We start from the raw sequence: 8,912 nt of genomic DNA, 5'->3' as shown, positions 1-8,912 counted from the left end.
AGAAAAACAAAAAAAAAAAAAAAAAAAAAAAACTACCGACAAAGAAAAGCTCTGGTCCTGACAGATTCACTGCTGAATTCCATAAGAACTTTAACAAAGATTTAATGCCACTACTCCTCCTCAAACTCTTTATTAAATCACAAAGGGAAGCAATACTCCCAACCTCATTCATGGGAGTAAGAATTACCCTGATAACAAGAGAAGGATCCAACCAAAAAAGAACAACAGGACGATCTCCTGAATGAACACAGATGCAAAAATCCTCAATAAAACATTGGCAAACAGAATGCAGCAAATCATCAAACAAAACAAAACAAAACACCCCCAAAAAACAACAACAAAAAACACCATGCCAAGTCAGATTTATCCTCAGGATGCAGGGATGGTTCAACTTACACAAATCAATAAATACCACATACTTAATTAACAGAACCAAGGATGAAAACCACACAATCACCTCAATAGATGCAGAAAAAGCATCTGACAAAGTCCAATGCCCAATTACGATAAAACCCCAAAGAAAACTGGAATAAAAGGTCTTTATCTCAACCTGATAAAAGCCATCTATGACAAATGAACAGCCAACATCATACTAAATGGTCAGAAATTGAAAGCTTTCCATTTAAAAATCAGAAATAAGATGCCTACTACTACCACTCCTATTTAATGTAATTCTGGAAACATTAGCCAGAGCAACTAGACAAGAGAAAGAAATAAAAGGAATATGGATAGAAAAGGAACAAAATTATTACTGATGACATGATACTCTACATAGACAACACCAAAAACTTCATCAAAAGACTTCGAGAATCAATAACCAACTTCAGTAGTGTAGGAGAAAACAGTCAACCCTCAAAAATCAGTACCATTTCTGTACATGAACAACAAACTCACTGACAGAGAAATCAGGGAAACACCACCTTTAACAAGAGCATCAAGAAAAATGAAATATTTAGGAATCAATCTAACGAAGGAAATGAAAGACCTATATATTGAAAACTATAATACTACACTCTGAAAAAGGATATCAAAGATGATATTAAAAAATGGAAAGGCATGCCTTGTTCTGGGATAGGCAAAACCAATATCGTGAAAATGGTAACACTTCCAAAACTGTTATACAGATTCAGTACAATCCCAATCAAAATCCAATAGCATACTTCACAGAAATAGCAAAAACAATCCTAAAATTGATGTGGAATCAGAAGAGACCTAAAATAGCAAAAGCAATTCTGGCAACAAAGGCAATAGAGAGGGCATCACAGCACCCAACTTGAAGTTATACTACAAAGTTATTGTACTGTAAAAAAAAAAAGCATAGTACTGGTAACAAAACAGACCCAAGATCAATGAAACAGAACAGAAGATCAAGAAACAACTCCAGACACTCAGGTACCTTATCTTCGACAAAGGCGCCAAATACCTTCACTGAGAGGAAGATAGTCTCATTAATAAATGGTGTTGGGAAAACCGGCTTTTCACATGCCAAAGGCTGAACCTGCACCAATGTCTGTCACCGTGCACTAAACTAAAATCAAAATGGATCAAAGATCTAAATATAAAAACATAAACACTTAATCCGTTGGAAGAAAGAACAGGTAAAACTCTTAAAGACACAGGGGCAGACAAAGACTTTATAAATACAACCTCAGTCACACAGGAAATACTACAAAGAATTAACAACTGGAAGCACATTACATTACAAAATGTTTGCACAGCAAAACAAACCACCAATAAAGTGAACCCACAGAATGGGAAAAAAGTTTTACTAGGTATTTCTTAGACAAAGGACTAACATCTAGAATATATAAAAAGCTCAAAATATTATACCCTTCAAAGTTTAAAGACTGAATCAAAAAATAGACACATGAAATGAATAGGTACTTCTCAGATGAAGTACAAACAGAAAATAAATACAGTGGTACCTTGGTTCACACACTTAATTCATTCTATAATTCTGGAAAAGATGGTCACATTTGTGTTCATGCAAGAAAAATGGCCATGGTCATGTTCCTCACCTGATGCAGTTTGCAAACAAAATGAAAATTTTGCTAAATGCTTCTGTTTGCAAACCCAATTGTTTGCAAAAGCATTTGTGAACTGAGATACCAGTGTATATGAAGAAGTGTTCAACATTACTGGTAATTTGAGAAATGCAAATTAAAATAACAAGTGAGATTCCATCTCACTGCAGAAAGAAGCGCTATCATCAAGAAATCAACTCATCACAAATGCTTATGAGGCTGTCGAGAAAAAGGAACCCTTCTCCACTGTTGGTGGAAATGAAAACTGGTACAACCACTATGCAAGTCAGTACAGAAATTTCTAAAAAACTAAAAGTAGAGGTTCCATCTGATGCAGCTGTGCCCGCCCCTTCTTGCTATCCTCCTGAAAGAGTTAAAAGCATCATACCACAGTGATACAGGCATACCCATGAAAATGTGGTATTTATATACAATGGAGTATTATTCTGCCATATAGAAGAATAAACTTGAGTCATTTTTAGGTAAATAGATGTACTTCAAGACCATAATATTAAGTGAAATAAACCAGACACAAACCCCGAAGGTAAATAAGGAGCAAAAATGAGGACAGACATTTGGAAGAGGAAGAACATATTCAAATGGGAAGGGGAACAAGGGAGGTGCAACAGGGGAAGAAAGAAACGGAAAAGGGATTGAAAAAAGAATGAAAGGGAAAAAAATGGAAACAGTTTTTGTAATTGGGCAAGGAAGATGGGTGGAAGGAAGGGAAGTGGGGGAAAAAAAGAATGAAGACATTCTATGTACAGGTACAAATTCCCTGTGATGAATGTGATCAGTATATAGCAAATATGTACTCATAAAAAAATAACCAGATCAATGAGGCATTTGGCAGCGTAGAAAATATAACTATTATATAACTGCCACAGACAATATAACTAATTAGATGATGGAGGTAACGAGCAAAACAGTCAGAGATCTTACAGAGGCCACTAATGAAAAGCTAGATGAACTAAACAAAATGATACAAAACATGAGTGAGGTATGGTGGCATGACACTGAGGTAGGAGGATCACTGTGAGTTCAAGGCCAACCTATGCTACACAATGAATTCAAGGCTGAACTACATAGTGATAATATCTCTTAAAAAAGCGGGGAGGGAGGAGAAAAGATACAAAACATGAATGACCAGTTTAGCAAAGAACTAGAGCCCATGAAAAGCTTCCAAACATAAATCCAGGAGATTAATAATTTTTTTCCAGAAGATTAATAATTACACTGAAGTATGAGCAGTAGAAGTGACTGATGTGAGGACAAAATATCAAAATTAGAAGACAGGGATGCAGCTGGGTGTGGTGGAGCATGCCTGTAATACCAGCACTTGGGAGGCTGAGGCAGGAGGATGACTGCGAGTTTGAGGCCACCTGGGCTACAAAGTGATCTCAAGGCCAGCCTAAACTGCATAGCGAGATCCTGTCTCAAAAAGACTAAAAAAAAAAGGAAGACAGGGATGCTTTCAAAAACCACTTATTCAGAGATACCTTAAAAACAACAAGAAAATGGATCCAGCATCTGCTCAGTGACAAAAAGAAGACTAATCTAAGATCAACTGGAATAAGTGCAAAATCAGAAGACAACATAAAGGGCATGAAAAACCTGTTTACATATTTACCTGTTTACAAATAATAGAAGAACTCTTTCCAAATATCGGTAAGGAATTAAACATTCAGCTAAGTGAGGCATACAGAAACCTAAACAGCCACAATCAAAAGACAACCTCTCCATGTCACATTACAGTCAAAATACCAATACAAGGACAAAATCTAAAAAGGTGTAGAGAAAAGCAATGACTCATTTACAAAGATAAACTCATTAGAATTACAGCAGACTTTTCCACACAAACCTTAAAGACCAGGAGAGCTTGGAATGAAGTCTCTCAAGTCCTAAAATATAATAACTTTCAGCCCAGACTTATATATCCTGATAAACGTTTTCAAAACTGATGGAGAAAAGAGGTATTTCCATGACAAAGAGCACCTAAAAAAATTCATGACCTGAGCCTGGTATAGTGGCACACACCTGAAATTAAAACACTTGGGCAAGGCTGGCTTGAACTACATGGCAAGACTCTGTCTCAACCCCCAACTAAAAAACAAACAAACAAAAAACAAAACAAAACAAAACAAAAAACATGACCACCAAACCAGCACTATAAAAAATTCTCAAGAATGTCCAAGAAAGACAACAAACGCAACAATGCCAAGAAATCTAGTACAAAGAATACATCAGCCAGAGTAAGCAGATAAGCAGAGAGGGTAGGAGAAAAAAAAGGGAAATCAGGAACAGGAAAATAAGAATAAGTCAATATGTTTCAGTAATATTTCTCAGTGTGAATGTTTTTAATTCCCCAATCAAAGACCCAGATTGGCAGAATGGAAAGAAACAATACCCAGTGACACACAGCATGTAAGAAACACATTTAATCCGAAAAGAAATACACACATTAAAATCAAAGGATGGGCTAGGCCTGGTAGCACATGCCTGTAATCTCAGCATTTGGGAAGTAGAGGCAAGAGGACTGAGTTTGAGACCAGTCTAGGCTACATAGCAAGTTCAAGGCCACATAGCAAGTTCAAGGCCAGCTTGGGCTACATAGTGAGACCCTGTCTCAAAAAAAACAACCAATCAACTAACCAATAAACAAACAAACAAAAACTCAAAGGATGGAAAACTATTCCATGCAATGGGAACATGAAAAAAAAGCAGGAGTAGCTATTCTAATTTCATATAAAGTGAACCTGAAGCCAAAACTGATCAGAAGAGGCAAGGGTGACTACATACTGATTAAGGGAACAATTCAATGAGCAGCAAAAGCAATTATAAACATACATACAGAGGGGAAAGAAAAGAGGAACAAAAAAAGAGAATAGAAGGAAAAATGGAAACAAAGCTTTTGTAAATAAGCAAGGGAAGTGGGGTTGAAAGGAGGGGAGGGAAATGGAAAAAAAAGAAGCAAGATATATCATGTACAGGTATAAATTCCCTATTACGAATGTGATCATAATGTATAAGATATACCAATTAAAATATATACAACAAAAAAATATAGAAACTGAAACAACCAAACCAAACCAAAACCAAAACACCAACCAAAAATCAGATCCTTCAAAGTAAAAGACCCAGTCCAAAAATGGGCAACTGAAACAAACAGACATTGCTCAGAAGAAATACAAATGGCTGACAAGGGGCTGGGGATTTAGCTCAGTGGCAAAAGCGCCTGCCTGGCAAGCACAAGGTCGTGAGTTCGGTTCCCGGTACCGGAGAAAAACAAACAAACAAAAAAACCAAAAAAAACCAAATGGCTGACAAATACTTGAAAAAATGTTCAACATCTCTAGCCATTAGGAAAATGCAAATTAAAACAAGACTGAGATAACATCTTACCTCAGAAAGAATGGCTGTCATCAGGAAATGAGATAACAACAAATGATGGGGAGCGTGCAGGTGGGGATGGGGGGCAGGAACCTTTCTTCACAGCTGGTGGGAATGTAAACTAGTACAACCAATATGGAAATCAGTATGGGGATTTCTTTCTTTCTTTTTTTTTTTGGTACCGGAAATCAAACTCACAACCTTGTGCTTGCCAGGCAGGCACTTGTGCCGCTGACCTAAATCCCCAGCTCCCAGTATGGGGATTTCTAAAAACAAACAAACAAACAAAAAAAACCCAAACTGTACTTGTTTTCTTTTTTTTTTTTTTTGGTACTGGGAATCAAACTCAGGACGTTGTGCTTGCCAGGTAGGCGCTTGTGCTGCTGAGCTATACCCCAGGCCCACAAGTCGCATTTGATCTACTCCCCTCCTAGATATCTTCTTAAAAGAGTTAGAGACATAATATCACAGTGATACAGGCACATCCATGTTTATAACAGCACAACGCACAATAGTTAACTCTTGGAAGCAGCCTATTATGTCAATCAACAGATAAGGGAACAAAAAATACGTGGTATTTACCAATGATGTATGCATACCCATTTTTTATAGCAGCATGATTCATATAAGCTAAATTTTGGAAACAGCCCATACGTCTATAAACAGATGAATGAATAAAGAAAATGTGGTATATATACACAATGGAGTATTATTCTGGCATAAAGAAGGATACACTTGAGTCATTTGTAGGTAGATGTACCTTAAGATCATGTTAAGTGAAGAAACTCAGATACGTAAGTTTAAACATTGCATGGTTTCTCTTATATGAAAAACTCAATACTGTATATACAAATTTTGAAATAAAAGATAATAGGATCCATGAAACAATTATAACAAATCATGTAACATGATATCTCAGTACCTTGTGGTTCAATATTACTGGATACTTTAGGATCAAAATACTAAGGAATAAGGGTAAACTGCCAAACAGCTTGTAGATTCATTCAGTATTGTGCAAGAGGATCGAAAAAGCAATGGGAACACTTCTGATAGGCCTAAAGGTCTCCTAAACATTAATCATTCTAAAATCTCAAGAAAATTAAATTCACATAAAAATGAGCCCCAGAAAAGTGTGAAGGTCAAATTGCATACCAAGTTAGTTATCATAGGAGAAAAGAAGGAACAAAATAAATAATACCTTGTGACCTTAAAAACATGCCCACAAAACAAAACGAAATTATAGCCACCTACTTCAGAGTACTGTAAATTAAAATGCACTAAGAAAATAATGTCAGACATGAAAGAACAGCATATCAATTTTAAAAACTCAGGAATGAGATGACAGAACTAGGGAAATTAGAAGTAAGTGGAAAAATCATTTCAGAAATAAGCTAAACAATAAGCAGGATGAGAAAAATGATGCTACAAAAGAAAAAAACAGGTGGAAAGGAGGAAATTTTTTAAAGTAAAAAACATTTTAAAAGATTGTAACAAAAGTAAAGAGTGATAGGCAGAGAAGAAAATAGGAATTTCTGTTTGTTATGGTGTTTTTGTATTTTTCCAAATACTATGTTGGACCCTAATTTTACAATTGTATTGTGCAAAGACATTTTTTATTACCATATGTTTGCAGTACATAACGATAGCATCATTTTAGAATGATTAATGTTTAGGAGACCTTTAACTTTACAAAGTTTACTCTTTTTGGGGGCAGCGTTAGAAGGCACTGTATGGTGGTTTGCTTTTAAAGCTTTCCTGATTCTAACTACAGCATCCCTAATTTTTACCAGGGCTTTCTCTTTTCTTATCTCTATTGCCCCTTTTACTCCAAGCACTTTCCCATCGGTGAGCTCTGCCCCAGATAAGCACCTTGGCAGGCAGTTTTAAAGTTGTATTTTTTTGTTTGTTTTTTTCGGTGTTTTTGGTTTTTCTCCGGTACCGGGAACCGAACTCACGACCTCGCGCTTGCCAGGCAGGCGCTTTGCCGCTGAGCTAAATCCCCAGCCCCAGCTAAATCCCCAGCCCCCAGTTTTAAAGTTTATTGAGGGTATATTGCCCGGCTTCTATGGTTTTCCTTATGGCAGACCTTTCACTCAGTTAATTCTAAAGAGAATAAAACTCTTCAGTTTCAGCTTCTACTGTCTAACTGGTTTCTCAAATCTTTTAGTGAATACTTTTTTTTGCGGGGGGCTATTCTAGTTTCCCGGCTCTCAGGCCCATCAGAAGTTTCCCCATTGCTTCTTCGATCCTCTTGCACAATACTGAATGAATCTACAAGCTGTTGGCAGTTTGCCCTTATTCCTTAGTATTTTGATCCTAAAGTATCCAGTAATATTGGACCACAAGGTACAGAGATATCATGTTACACGATTTGTTATAATTGTTTCATGGATCTTAGACTTTGCTATGTAGTTTCTCTTTCTGTTTCACGTGAGGATTCAGGCACTAAAAATCTCCGCTGCCCCATCAGGACTGGCTTTTTGAACCACTGTGGCTTATGTAGGCATTATCACCTCGAAGTCCCGCTTCAGAGTAGCTTAGGTAGCTCATATGTCTCTTTTTAATCAGAGATTTGTGAAACACATCATTTTGACCCACGAAGTTTTAAAGTTTATTACAGTGGAATTTAAAAAATAATCCTACTTCCTATTTCTATTTACAGGAAAGCTGCCACAAAACCTAACCTTAGTGTCCAGGTCATAAAACTACATTAAAGCAGGGTGTAGTGGTGCACACCTTAATTCCCGGGGTTAAGGAGACTGAGGTGGGAGGATCGCTGCGAATTCCAGGTCAGTCTAGGCTACACAGCGAGACTGTCTCAAAAAGCAAATAAAATAAATAAAACCGCATTAAAAAGATGAATTTTGCTTTTCAGTAACAAAATTCCTCAGGGTGGAGAGAATGCAAGAAGAGTTTCACCAAACAAGACTCTGTACCAAAAAGTACAGAATGAAAACATTATTGAAAAAATTATGTACTACCGAGTCACCCTGAATAGCAATCACTTCTTTTTCACTTTAGAGGCAGAGTGACCGATGCGCTGCATATACTCAAACATTTGTTGTTTGAAGGACCCAGGAAAAGCAAACCTGGTTGTCTCCTTTTCTGCAACGTACTAGTATATTTTTTTTTACCCTCCTCTTTGGAAATAAATGCCCCTCTAAATCTAATTCAACCCGCATTTTAAATGAAGGATAGGTAAGCATTTGGGAATTTTTGTAACTTTCCCCCTGCATACCAAATCTGACTGGAATCTAACAACAAACCAACTCTTCGCAGAGATCTAATTGTGCGCTTCCACATTTGAAAAAGAATAAACTCTAACAGACCGCTGCCATTATCAATACAAGGCTATGTATGACAACTAGCTCGACCCACTATGCAGAGTGCAAAGCTAACGAGATCTGTCAGAGGCGACCGCCCGCGGAGACAGGACAGCACGGCTCACGGCCTCGCCTGACCGAACGGCCCACGGCTGCCTCGCCCGCCGCGCCGCCC

General features: G+C 37.3%; 1 protein-coding gene across 3 annotated transcripts in view; it reads right to left on the bottom strand.

Moving 5' to 3' along the window:
- Positions 1–8,912, bottom strand: part of Xrn1 (5'-3' exoribonuclease 1) — a 120,357-nt gene that overhangs the window by 110,842 nt on the left and 603 nt on the right. The window lies entirely within an intron of this gene.

This window comes from Chinchilla lanigera, unplaced genomic scaffold (assembly GCF_000276665.1).
Source record: "Chinchilla lanigera isolate Chin_1 unplaced genomic scaffold, ChiLan1.0 scaffold00107, whole genome shotgun sequence".
In the NCBI taxonomy this organism is placed as follows: Eukaryota; Metazoa; Chordata; class Mammalia; order Rodentia; family Chinchillidae; genus Chinchilla; species Chinchilla lanigera.
This window is presented reverse-complemented; position numbering and strand designations above follow the sequence as displayed.